This window comes from Entelurus aequoreus, linkage group LG22, assembly GCF_033978785.1.
Source record: "Entelurus aequoreus isolate RoL-2023_Sb linkage group LG22, RoL_Eaeq_v1.1, whole genome shotgun sequence".
NCBI classification, from domain to species: domain Eukaryota; kingdom Metazoa; phylum Chordata; class Actinopteri; order Syngnathiformes; family Syngnathidae; genus Entelurus; species Entelurus aequoreus.
Genome location: NC_084752.1, coordinates 12,918,045 through 12,932,790, shown reverse-complemented (window position 1 = coordinate 12,932,790; position 14,746 = coordinate 12,918,045). Strand labels below are relative to the sequence as shown.

The window sequence follows — 14,746 nt, the reverse complement described above, 5'->3', positions numbered from 1 at the left end:
ACCAGGTCGTATTTTGAGTGTGTTGGTGTTTTCCTGTGTGTAGTGCTTTAGTTCTTGTCTTGCGCTGTTATCTTGGTGGCCCTTCCTGTTTTGTTGGTGTTTTCCTGTAGCAGTTTCATATCTTCCTTTGAGCGCTATTCCCCGCACCTGCTTTGTGTTAGCAAGCAGGGCTATTTACGTTGTTGCTATCCTTCTTTGTGTGGACATTGTCGATTGTCTTGTCATGTTCGGACGCACTTTGTGGACGCCGTAAGTTTTTGCTGTCGTCCAGCGTTCTGTTTCTGTTTACTTTGTAGCCAGTTCAGTTTTACTTTCGTTTTGCATAGCCATTGCCTTTTCCTTTTGTAAATTTTTGGTTTAAGCATTACATACCTTTTTTTACCTGCACGTTGCCTCACGCTGTGGCCTGCATATTGGGATCACAACAAACCATCCTCGTCTCACCCGACACATTCCGACTTTTACAAAGCCACCGACTGACATGGAGTATTACGTGGTTACCCTGCCGAGTTCTACACAACTAAGGAACTAAGCAACGGCACATTATTTGCAGATTATAATGATTGATTTGCAAAAAATATTTTATGGACCAATTAGTTGAAGTTGCATTATTTCCCACGGCACACCAGACTACTATCTCACGGCACACTAGTGTGCCACGGCACAGTGGTGTCAAGGCACGGTCTCGAACCCACAATTCTCCTGCAGCCAGATCCACCAACACTCAGACTGACAGTATGCCAGGACATGCCCACGCAACGTCGCAGCTGCAGATTGTCAGTGATCAGCGCACCTGGCAATGATCAGGAGGATAGCATAAAGACCAATCGACCTTTGGAACCTACGTCGGAACGTCGTTAACTCTTCGTATACCCGAGCTCTGTGTCTCGACCTCCCTCCGGACTTTGGACTGCCTCCCTTGATCCGCGACCCTCGCCTGGACACGGACCTTGTCGCTCCTCTCCTGCCCTCGACCACCTGCCTGCTTTCGGACATCCTTTTTGCCTCGCCCTCTTGGACTGCCGAAAGATTCATCCATCACGCACTTACACCATCGTCTGGTAATATTCACATGGTTAAAGGCCTACTGAAACCCACCACTACCGACCACGCAGTCTGATAGTTTATATATCAATGATGAAATCTTAACATTGCAACACATGCCAATATGGCCGGGTTAACTTATAAAGTGCAATTTCAAATTTCCCGCTAAACTTCCGGTTGAAAACGTCTATGTATGATGACGTATGCGCGTGACGTCAATCGTTGAAACGGAAGTATTCGGACACCATTGTATCCAATACAAAAAGCTCTTTTTTCATCTCAAAATTCCACAGCATTCTGGACATCTGTGTTGGTGAATCTTTTGCAATTTGTTTAATGAACAATGAAGACTGCAAAGAAGAAAGTTGTAGGTGGGATCGGTGTATTAGCGGCTGGCTGCAGCAACACAACCAGGAGGACTTTGACTTGGATAGCAGACGCGCTATCCAACGCTAGCCGCCGACCGCACAGATGATCGGGTGAAGTCCTTCATCGCTCCGTCGATCACTGGAACGCAGGTGAGCACGGGTGTTGATGAGCAGATGAGGGCTGGCGTAGGTGGATAGCTAATGTTTTTAGCATAGCTCTGTGAGGTCCCGTTGCATTGTTAAGCTTCGCCAGCCTGGAAAGCATTAACCGTGTAGTTACAGGTCCATGGTTTAATAGTATTGTTGATTTTCTGTCTATCCTTCCAGTCAGGGGTTTATTTCTTTTGTTTCTATCTGCAGTTAAGCCTGATGCTATCACATTAGCTCCGTAGCTAAAGTGCTTCGCCGATGTATTGTCGTGGAGATAAAAGTCGCTGTGAATGACCATTTCGCGTTCTCGCCTCTCATTTTCAAGAGGATATAGTATCCGAGGTGGTTTAAAATACAAATCCGTGATCCACAATAGAAAAAGGAGAGAGTTTGGAATCAAATGAGCCAGCTTGTACCTAAGTTACGGTCAGAGCGAAAAAAGATGCGTCCTGCACTGCACTCTAGTCCCTCACTCTCACGTTCCTCATCCACAAATCTTTCATCCTGGCTCAAATTAATGGGGTAATCGTCGCTTTCTTGGTCCGAATCGCTCTCGCTGCTGGTGTAAACAATGGGGAAATGTGAGGAGCCTTTCAACCTGTGACGTCACGCTACTTCCGATACAGGCAAGGCTTTTTTTATCAGCGACCAAAAGTTGCGAACTTTATCGTCGATGTTCTCTACTAAATCCTTTCAGCAAAAATATGGCAATATCGCAAAATGATCAAGTATGACACATAGAATGGATCTGCTATCCCCGTTTAAATAAAAAAAAATCATTTCAGTAGGCCTTTAAATTCACACATAGTCCTGCAACAAACACATATAGTAGCATAGACCTCCCACTCACTCATCAAAGGTTACAATAAACCCGGTAACCTGAGTTTATTTGTGGTGTCGTCTCCTTCCACCCTTCACGTACATAACAAGTGGTTGAAAAACACTGACTTATAGAGTACATCCTTGCTGACGCACACGTCATCTTTCCTTCTTATGGGTAAGAAACAGACTTTTTGGGTATCTTGAGGACAGAACTGGTTCTTTGTGCTTTAAATATACTGTGGATGTCAGCCTGTCAAACTAAAGCAGTGGAGCACAATTCATGGATATTAAAGAGTATGAAAAATGGCAAAAACCTGGCAAAGTACTGAAATAAAGAAATGTAGAAAAAAGATAGATTGAAGCCTTTTTTTTACATCTTTTCTCTCTCTCTCCTCCCCTCTTTCCCTGCTCCTCGACAAATGTGACACTTGGGATCTTCTCCATTTTCCACTCTCCCTTGATGGATAGCACACACTTGCACAGCCGCACTTACACGTCCACTGATTTGTTGCCTCTGGATGGCGGAGCGGAGAGGAGTTGGAGGGCTAACGATTACAGGAATTGTCATTCACTGATCATTTATCTGCATTTGTAAACCATCAACGTCAAAAGCCTGCACAGATGTTATGAGAAAGGCTGGGGTCATCAGTGAGTGTGTGTGCGTGGGCCTGTGTGTGTGTGTATGTCGAGTCTCTGGCATTTTCCATCATCTAATTACCAAAACTTACATTAAGATGATTAGAGATGGATCATGTAACGGTGGTCTCGGTGACACTCTGAAAAAAAAACATGAAATAAAGGTTGTAAATTGATTTAGCGGTATTGACTGAGTATTTGATCCCCTCACAACCAGCGAGAATTCTGCCCCCCAAAGACCCGTTATTTGTCCATGAAGAACACCAATTAGTCCTTAGTCATGAGACCACATTACACCTGATGTGAGACCAAAATTGAGATAGTTGGCATTAGGTGGACTTGACATATGCTGGTACCGGTACCAAAATTATTTCTATACTTTTCGGTACTTTTCTAAATAAAGGGGACCACAAAGAATGGCATTATTGGCTTTATTTTAGCAAAAAATCTTAGGGTACATTAAACATGTTTCTTATTGCAAGTTTGTCCTTAAATAAAATAGTAAACATACAAAACAACTTGTCTTTTAGTTGTAAGTAAACAAACAAAGGCTCCTAATTAGTCTGCTGACATACGCAGTAGCATATTGTGTCATGTATTATTCTATTACTTTGTCAAAATTATTAAGGACAAGTGGTAGAAAATGAATTATTAATCTACTTGTTCATTTACTGTTACTATCTGCTTACTTTCTCTTTTAACATGTTCTATCTACACTTCTGTTAAAATGTAATAATCACTTATTATTCTGTTGTTTGGATGCTTTACATTAGTTTTGGATGATACCACAAATTTAGGTATCAATCAGTTACCAAGTAGTTACAGGATCATATATTGGTCAAATTCAAAGTCCTCATGTGTCCAGTGACATATTTCCTGAGTTTATAAACATAATATACATTTTTTAAAAACGAAAGAAGATGTTGTGATGCCAAAAAATATCGATGTACTCATAGTAGTATTGATTAGAAACTCTCTTGTACTTGGTATCATTACAGTGAATTAGTGTTGTCCTGATACCAATATTTTGGTACCGGTACCAAAATTATTTCGATACTTTTCGGTACTTTTATAAATAAAGGGTACCACAAAAAATTGCGTTATTGGCTTTATTTTAACAAACAATTGTATGGTACATTAAACATATATTTCTTATTGCAATTTCGTCCTTAAATAAAATAGTGAACATACTAGACAACTTGTCTTTTATTAGTAAGTAAGCAAACAAAGGGTCCTAATTTAGTCTGCTGACATATGCAGTAACATATTGTGTCATTTATCATTCTATTATTTTTTCAAAATTATTAAGGACAAGTGGAAGAAAATGAATTATTAATCTACTTATTCATTTACTGGTAATATCTGCTTACTTTCTATTTTAACATGTTCTATCTACACTTCTGTTAAAATGTAATAATCACTTATTCTTCTGTTGCTTGGATGCTTTACATTAGTTTTGGATGATACCACAAATTTGGGTATCAATCCAATACAAAGTCGTTGCAGGATCATACATTGGTCATATTCAAAGTCCTCATGTGTCCAGGGACATATTTCCTGAGTTTATAAACATAGGTGTAGCTCCACCAATGGCGGTACGTTTCAGAGGCGGTATAGTACCGAATATGATTCATTAGTATTGCGGTACTGTACTAATACCGGTATACCATACAACCCTAGTTTGGAGGTAGCCAGATGGTGAATATGAGGAGAAAACATTTTATTTTGCTTGTTTCTTTATTCACCAAATATAATTGTGATAGCCCAGATAGGTTTTGGACCCCGACACAGTTATTAAAAATACTAAATTACCCAAGTCAACAGAAATATCAGGAGAAAAAAAGTAAAAAACAAAGTGTCATCAAAAAAAATCAGTCAGAGCTGCAGGAAAATCTAGAACCTAATAGCATAATAAATAACTCTGAGTATATAAAAAAGCAGATACTATGGCGTAAAGCGACAACAAAAAAAAAACAATACTAGGAACAGAGCAAAATGCGGTCCAGGAATACATCTGAGAAACAAAAGTAAAGACTATTGTAACGATGGACTACAAAACCCAAAACCAGTGAAGTTGGCACATTGTGTAAATTGTAAATAAAAACAGAATACAATGATTTGCAAATCCTTCTCCGCCTATATTCAATTGAATAGACTGCAATATTATGCAAAAGCAATTTTTACCTTCTGGTACATGGTGATCTGTATTTGAGATCTGCATAAGTCCTGAAATATTTGTACGCATCCGCCTTTGTAGTCGGTGCTGACACCGTAGTCGATAAGCTTCTTCTTTATCTCTATCTTCTTGTTATGGGACATTCATCCTCCGCTGTTGCCATTTCTAATATAAAGTAGTGTAAAGTTCTTACTTATATCTGTCAGTAAACTCGCCATGAAAGCGCTAAAACATACCGGTGTAGTGAGTTTACATTATTCACCCAAGGAACTTTAGTTATTAGAGAGTTTTTTCACGGGACACATTTCCGGCGTTGTTGTTGCACTACTTAGCCACGGATGAGGAGATGCTGCTCCGTTATTGATTTAAAGGCCTACTAAAATGATTTTTTTTAATTTAAACGGGAATAGCAGATCCATTCTATGTGTCATACTTGATCATTTCGCGATATTGCCATATTTTTGCTGAAAGGATTTAGTAGACAAAATCGACGATAAAGTTCGCAACTTTTGCTCGCTGATAAAAAAAAGCCTTGCCTGTACCGGAAGTAGCGTGACGTCACAGGAGCTAGTATTCCTCACAATTCCCCTTTGTTTACAATGGAGCGAGAGAGATTCGGACCGAGAAAGTGATGATTACCCCATTAATTTGAGCGAGGATGAAAGATTCGTAGATGAGGAACGTTACAGTGAATGACTTGAGAGGCAGCGATGGACATATCTTTTTTTGCTCTGACCGTAACTTAGGTACAAGCTGGCTCATTGGATTCCACACTCTCCTTTTTCTATTGTAGATCACAGATTTGTATTTTAAACCACCTCGGATACTATATCCTCTTGAAAATGAGAGTCGAGAACGCGAAATGGACATTCAGTGCCTTTTATCTCCATGACAATACATCGGCGAAATGCTTTAGCTACGAGCTAACGTGATAGCATCTTGCTTTAACTGCATATAGAAACAAAAGAAATAAACCCCTGACTGGAAGTATAGATAGAAAATCAACAATACTATTAAACCGTGGACATGTAAATACACGGTTAATGCTTTCCAGGCTGGTGAAGGTTAACAATGCTGTGCTAACGACGCCATTGAAGCTAACTTAGCAACCGGACTGCACAGAGCTATGCTAAAAACATTAGCTCTCCACCTACGCCAGCCAGCCCTCATTTGCTCATCAACACCCGTGCTCACCTGCGTTCCAGCGATCGGCAGAAGGACGAAGGACTTCACCCGATGCGTTTAGGGGCCCGGAGACGTAGGAAGTCAAGGTGAAGTCGGCGGCTAGCGCGGCTAGCGCGGCTAGCGCGGCTAGCGCTCCAACAAAGTCCTCCTGGTTGTGTTGCTGTAGTCCGCTGCTAATACACTGATCCCACCTACAACTGTCTTCTTTGCAGCCTTCATTGTTCATTAAAACAATTGCAAAAGATGTCCAGAATACTGTGGAATTATGAAATGAAAACAGAGCTTTTTGTATAGGATTCTACGGGGTACCATAACTTCCGTTACTCGGACTTCGTCACGCGCATACGTCATCATACCGCGATGTTTCAGACGGATATTTCCCGGGAATTTTAAAATGTCACTTTATAAGTTAACCCGGCCGTATTGGCATGTGTTGCAATGTTAAGATTTCATCATTGATATATAAACTATCAGACTGCATGGTCGGTAGTAGTGGCTTTCAGTAGGCCTTTAAGTAAAGTCTGAATGTCATTAAAACAGTTAGCTTCATCTTTTGACACTTCTTCCACCCCCGTCCTTGCACGCTACACCGCTACAACAAAGATGACGAGGAGAATGCGGTGTCGAAGGTGAACCACGTAAATAAGACCGCGCACTAAACGGTGCATCCTGAAGCGACTGTCAGAAAGCGGCTTGAAGATGATCTGTAAAACTAAAATCTATGCAACATTTTGACCAAAGAACCACCATTACATGTTATGTAGACCACAAGGAAGTATTTTACATTTAGAAAGAAAAATAATATAACTCCTTTAATGCGCCCTATAATCCGGTGCGCCTAATATATGAAAAACGATCGAAAATAGACCATTCATCGGCAGTGCGCCTTATAATCTGGTGCGCCCTATGGTCCGTAAAATACGGTATACTATAAAAAGACAAAACCCAAACGTATGGTGTAATTTAAGGCAGCATTTGTACTCATGTGAAAGATTTTTTGAATGCACAATTATATTTCTGCATTCCTTGGATTGATCCGCATGCACAGATGCAGTGGGAGCATGTCTCACAGGGCCAAACACTCCTATAGAAATGATTGCTTTTTTCCACATTTCTCAAGCCATTCAAACTATTCCAGAATCAAAACATCAAGGTTAGAGTTGTCCCGTAAAGTTCTGTACACACTTTAGTTAAGCTTTGGGTATTTATATGCGTTTTTAGTTTTTAAAGATGTTGCATGTTTTGAATAATAGGGATGTGAGCACCTGGGTCAAGGACAAATAACATTATTCAAGACCGAACCCTGCAGCACACAGATTTCACACTCCAGCTGTCTGTCAGGCTACAGGCGTGAAAGTCGTGACAACCAGACTAAAAAGAGTTTCTGTCCAGTGGCCATCAGCTGCTTAGCTTACTTGGTAATAAACAAAAGGCTGAGTGTTCTATTCACCTGTCCGCTATAAAGCTTATATTGTTTTATGTTAGAGAAACAATGTCTTTTAGCCTAGTATGCTATGACGCAATCATGTAGAATGGGTTGTGATTTAACTATAAATTCTTGACCTTGTTTCCCCAGCTTTACTGATTGCTGACTTTTAGGCTGCGCTTGAAAATCTAACTATTAATTGTAGGTTATAGTGAAGGTTGGCAGATAGTAAATACATACACCTCTTAAAATTCTCTAAAAGGGAACCAAAAAAACCCTAAAAGCACCACTGGGGGAAAAACTGGTCAAGCAGACCATTATCGGCACGTTAACGCACTTTTTGTGTCTTTTTACGCATTTCCGGAAGTCCGCACATATCCGTAAGTCCGCGCATATCTGGAAGTCCGCGGATATATTCTTTTTTTTTACCGACCCTGCCTTCTCCGGGTAAAAACACTGGTTTACTTTTTTTTATTTTTATCGATTATCGCTTTCCACCAGTGTTTTGTTTTGTTTATTTATGCCGAGTCAAAACATTTCCGTTGTTGCGTTTTTATTGGTAGACTACAGTGGCCTATTGGTTAAGAGTGTCCGCCCTGAGATCGGTAAGTCGTGAGTTCAAACCCCGGCCGAGTCATACAAAAGACTAAACATTGGACCCATTACCTCCCTGCTTGACACTCAGCATTCAGGGTTGGAATTGGGGGTTAAATCACCAAAAATGATTCCCGGGTACGGCCACCGCTGCTGCTCACTGCTCCCCTCACCTCCCAGGGGGTACTTTAACTTACAAAGTAATTAACTTTCCGGTACAATTTCTTAAATTTTGATTCGCCGAAAGTTTTATCGGTCACAAATACTGCATTTCAGGTATCAGGACTTCCCGCGTGTTATTGTTTTTGTCACGACGAGCAATAAACCCAAGAAGCGAAGCGTTGTTGTTTGTGGTTACCCGTAGGAAGAACCATGCCGAGCTGCATGAAGAACTTGGCTTTAATTTGACATCGGGAGGACAGCAATTGTACATACGCACTGCATGAGAGAGTGGTAACAACTGAATCCCTATTGTGCACACTCTGATGGTGTGTTTGAAAACTACAACAACAAAAACAGTCATTTTACCAAATTATCAACATCCTTCCCTTTTAGTTAAGAGTCCTTATTGAAAAAACAAAAGAAGATAAGTGAAATGAATATCTATATGTAACTGAGATGAAATCTCTTAACTGTGTAGGGTACAAACAATTCACTATCTGTATGAAATATCCAAACGCGTCACAGAACGGCTAGAAAAAAATACTATCTCTCTCAAAATAAATCACACGTGCATTTTTCTATTCTTACTGCACATACTTTGGATCGGGTCTACAAACTCGACTTGCACGTGTTGACTGTTTTGTTGTTGTAGTTTTCGAACACACCACCAGGGGTGTGCACAATAGGGAATCAGTTGTTACCACTCTCTCATGCAGTGCATATGTACAATTGCTGTCCTCCTGAAGTCTTAATTAAAGCCAAGTTCTTCATGCAGCTCGGCATGGTTCTTCCTACGGGTAACCTCAAACAACAAAACAGTCATTTAACCGAAGCTGGAAAGATGTTTTGCACGCCATGTAAACGGGCTAATAAAAAGAACACCTTTATGGCCGGGTGCACTGATTTTCAAAGATCCAGCCTCACTAGGCACCAAGAAACATCATGTTACACCTTTCCTGCTTGTCGGCTCCCAGACCGTGGTCGAGGAGCGCTGGGGAGTATGTTCCCTCCAGGGCCGATGTAATGTCGGGGGCAACACCCTCCCTACAGTTCCGCTCAGAACGACGAGGCTGTCGATTTCACACCACATACCGCCATTCTTAAAGGGGAACACACAGCTTATGGCCATCACCAAGCCAAAGATGAAATACTAGAGGTATTGAGTGCCACTGTATTAAATGACATTGAAACTAACTTGCAAAATTCCAAGTTTGTTGGCATTATTTGCCATGAAAGTGTAGATGTGGCGGTTGTTAAAGGACTGATGATCTACATACAGGTGAGAATAATAAATGAAATGTGTCATATGCATGTATGCCCTGGCACACCATTATCATAATTTCATGACCGAAGCACTGAAATTCGGGAGTCTCCCGGAAAAACCGGGAGGGTTGGCAAGTATGACTTGATCCCTTAATTCTACACAATCAGGCTATGCCACAAGTTTTATTAAAATGCATGCATTGATACCGAATCTTTCATTATCTCCGGTGTTTACTGTTGTACAAGTAAAAAAGGAACTAAATTTTTGAGTTATTTCATTGATTTGCCAAAGTACAGACCATTCTATCTTTGATACACAACATGAGATATAGTCAGCCTGTCTGACAGAATTATTAAAACCTGAATATCAAAAGTTCACATCATTCAAATACCAGAGACAAGATTCTACAACCCCTAGAGATGGCCATTTTAACCAATTCTAATATCAAATCTGTATTTTAAAAAGTGTGTCGGTGCTTAAACTGTGCCCGAACTAGTACTTAAAAATGGGAAAACATGCAATTTTAAAAAACTATGTATGCCTTTATATTTTTATGAAATGTTCCGGAACCAGGTTTTGGTCTTCATCCCTATCAACACTTAAGCTACTCCTAAAAATGTCTATAAAATTAATAGAACCGGTGACAAAGGGCAGCCTTAGCAGACAGAGGTCAAAGTTGAGTGTTAACAGGCTCGGCTTACTGGTGGTCAGGTGAATCAGGCTCCTTCTCCGGTGGTAGAAGGGATCAAATGTCATGTATTAGTGTGCAACGAAACCCAAACTCCCGGAACACCTTCCACAGGACACTGCAAGGGACACGGTCGGATGTCTTTCCAAGTCCACAAAGCACATGTGGATGAGAAGGGTCTTGAAGTATCCCTTCCACTGCTTGATTGTATTACTTTACCTACATATTACTCCTCTTCAAAATTATTATTGCATGGAAATAATTGTCTTTTTCTGTTGTACAGTAATAATTGTTTATGGGATTGAATTCGTAACCGCGAAACGTAACTCAGAACATCGTAAAACAAGGACTACGAGCTAGCTAGATAGCACCATTTTAAAGTTAAAGTACCACTGATAGTAACACACACACTAGGTGTGATGAAATTACTCTCTGCATTTGACCCATGCCCTTGTTCCATCCCCTGGAAGGTGAGGGGAGCAGTGAGCAGCAGCGGTGGCCGCGCTCGGGAATCATTTTGGTGATTTAACCCCCAATTCCAACCCTTGATGCTGAGTGCCAAGCACGGAGGTAATGGGTCACATTTTTATAGTCTTTGGTATGACTCGGCCGGGGTTTGAATTCACGACCTACCGATCTCAGGGCGGACACTCTAACCACAAGGCCATTGAGTTTATGGTTTAAACAGAACATATAATTTTCCAATATCAATATTTTTCACTATTTCACATTATATTGAATAACATTTGCTTGTCAACCCAAGAAATGAGTTTGGCGTTCAGACTTGTCACTAACTGCTGTCCCTTAAACACGTACATGCAGGGAGCAGGTGTACATTTTCAAAAGCAGTCCCAGAGTGGCACAATTTGCAGTCATGTTATTGTTACAATATACATTCAATGATAGCGAACTTTACTTGCTAAACTTCTCCAAATCACCATATTTAAGTCACAACAAACAAAGCTAACGGTTGTGCGAGTGTTGTATTTAGTCAGACTATAAGGCGCACTTAAAGGGGAACTGCACTTGTTTTTGAATTTTGCCTATCGTTCACAATCCTTAAAAAAAAAAGAAGAACACACTTCTTTTTTTTTTTTTTCTCAGGGGGTATAATGGATAATAAAAACCGATACCAAGATGTGGTGAATGGAAATGACTATTTTACCCTTCAAAGCCCTCCAAAACAACTTCAAAACCCTCCATCAACATTTTGCAAGAATGTATATAATGTAGTAGTAGACACGTTCATAACTATAAGTAATATTAACAATATTTAAGTCATTTTAAGCAATACCAGAGCTTCTTTCCTTAGCACATTTATTTCCTCACTTCCGACTTCAGGCAACGAATGCGTGTTCCTACTTCCGGAAACAAAGGTGTGTCTGTTCTAATCATGGTAGACTTAGTGATAGACAACAAAAGTGACTATTTTTGGACAAATAAGGATTGATTGATTGATTGATTGAGACTTTTATTAGTAGGTTGCACAGTGAAGTACATATTCCGTACAATTGACCACTAAATGGTAACACCCGAATAAGTTTTTCAACTTGTTTAAGTCGGGGTCCACTTAAATTGATTCATGATACAGATATATACTATCATATATACTATCATCATAATACAGTCATCACACAAGATAATCACATTGAATTATTTACATTATTTACAATCAGGGGTGTGGACGGGGGGGATGGGGGGGGGGGGGATTTACAACCTTATCTTTTTTAACCTGAATTTCGAAGTAAGCACAAAAGAGAGGGTAAACCTTTGGAGCAGACAGAAGCCGAGAGTGTCTTGAAGGTGCAAATGTGGTACTTAGAGCTAAAATATGCCCAAATAAATTGCGTTCTTACCCAAACGGACAACAGTCCATCGAGTACGTCACTATAATATTGATAATGATACATGCAGTACATCACCATACAGCTACAGTGTAACAACAAAACATGAAATGTGGGCTAATACTTTATAACTACTGTAACATGATTATTCATGTTTTTCAGTCAGTACAGATTGTTGTCCTATCTACAGTGTGTGTCATACCATGGGCATCACCACACACCCTTTACTAGGACAAGTGCCAGCATTGTCTTACATTAGAAGGCTAAGCTAGCTAACATTGCTAACATATCACACATTTCTAGACTACGGTTTTATTGTCTCCTTCATTGCCATAAATAGTAGTCACCGACTTCGCCATTAAAAGTAGTTTTTCTTAAAATCCATCTTTAGATTGCCGGAAGACGATGATGCTATTGTCACAGTAGAAGGCCAAGCTAGCTACACAACTACTCAAACTAACATTTCTAACTTACGGTTTGTTATGACTTCTAGATGACTCTTATGATAGACTCTCCTGCTGCATCAGCATAACTGTAGTTATAAAAAATGATTTTCATTCTGGAGTCATACTGTTTTTAAGATATTGATTAAATGAAGTTTGATTTCATTTATATTCACCCAGTGGCGTGCATACGCACATGTTCACATTGAAGTAACTACAAATATCTCCCGGAAAAACAAGATGTCTTCTTGGAGAAAAATTACCCAGAGATGCGATTGTTATCTTCTTGGCAAGATTAAATAAAAACTTACATCGAGTGTCATACTTTGGGCATCACCACACACCCTTTACTAGGACAAGTGCCCAAATATCAGGGACTGGGAACACATGTTCAATCAGAGGAAAAATAAAAAATACCCTCCACACTGTTGTTAACGTGTCACATCCACTGCGGTGTTTTCCACACATTAATTTGCAACCTGCTATCCCGAACGTGCACGACGCCACATCCCATTCTCTAGCACGGAGACCATGTGTTCCGAGAAACAGGTGAAAACGCTCAGGACACTGAGCGGCAGGCCCATTGCAACCGGGTAGGTAAACTAAAATGAGTTTTTAGGAAGATCATTCTTTATTTCTGGTGACAGGATTGTCTTACATTAGAAGACTAAGCTAGCTAACATTGCTAACGTATCACACATTTCGAAACCACTGTTTCATTGTCTCCTTCACTGCCATAAATAGTAGTCACCGACTTCGTTTTTCTTAAAATCCCTCTTTAGATTGCCGGAAGACGGTGATGCTATTGTCACAGTAGAAGGCTAAGCTAGCTACACAACTACACAAACTAACATTGTTAACGTATCATTCACACATTTCTAACCTACGGTTTGTTGTGACTTCTAGATGACTAATGATTGACACTGAGCGGCAGGCCCGTTGCAACTGGGTAGGTGAACTAAGCAATTGCCTAGGGCCCCCAGCAAAAAGGGGCCCCCCCTGACACAGAATGGTCATGTATTCAAATTTAACAGCAACAACAATTTGTGATTTTGTTACTGGAAAATACAATGACAATGTCAGAATAAATTCAAAGACATTGTCGGAATCCTTCTTAAGGGGCCCCTTCCAGCAGCCAAATGTCTCATAAGCACAATGACACCGACAATGAGGAATTAATTAATGACAATGACACTTTAACCCAGTGTCAATGACACTGTCGGAATTCCCCTCAAGGGGCCCTTCCCAGCAGTCAACACACTTTTGGAAGAGTCTGTGCACGGCCACTCCGCGGTTCACAAAATGTTGACTTTGATTGCACAGAATCCTTAAAATTGCAGCAAATGCGCCAGTACTGAGACAACTAGAATAGAAGCATGCCTACTTCCGGGTTTACTTCAGTAAACACTGAAGGACGTGTGATGTCATGACATCATGTGTGTATTCACGTCAGTTTGCATTCATGTTTGAGTCTGGACACATTTTTTTGTAATGTGAACGACTACATAAAAAGAGCAGATTTGAGAAAAAAAATCTGATTTGGACATAAAACCCTGCAGTGTTGTGAACGCAATGAACATACAGTAGCCTTAATGCTTCTGTGTCTGGCTCGACCTTGCTAAGGTAGAACTTGAATACACCTCACGGTGATGCTTGGACACGTCATCAGTGATAAACCCGGGGTCATAGGGGGTTTCGGGTCTTTCAGACACCCTTGCCCGGGCGACCCAGCCGGGGGTGATCAGACCCCGGCCTCTAGGATGTTCTTGGTGGCTTTTCTCGACTGCAGTCCTTTAATGCCAAGGATTCTGAACACACGCTGTAGTGAGTGACCAGCAAAACCTCTGCACGTTTAAAATTTCCCAGGAAATATCCGGTTGAAAACGTCTCGGTATGATGACGTTTGCGCGTGACGTCACGGATTGAACGGAAGTATTGGGACAC

General features: G+C 40.6%; 1 long non-coding RNA gene across 2 annotated transcripts in view; it reads right to left on the bottom strand.

Moving 5' to 3' along the window:
• Positions 1-14,746, bottom strand: part of LOC133639309 (uncharacterized) — a 58,131-nt gene that overhangs the window by 24,369 nt on the left and 19,016 nt on the right. The window contains exon 2 of one of the 2 annotated variants that reach the window (XR_009823765.1): positions 3,113-3,160. The exons of the other annotated variant lie outside the window; for it this stretch is intronic. This is a non-coding gene — a long non-coding RNA (uncharacterized LOC133639309). The remainder of the gene's footprint in view (positions 1-3,112; positions 3,161-14,746) is intronic. 2 annotated transcript variants of the gene reach the window in all.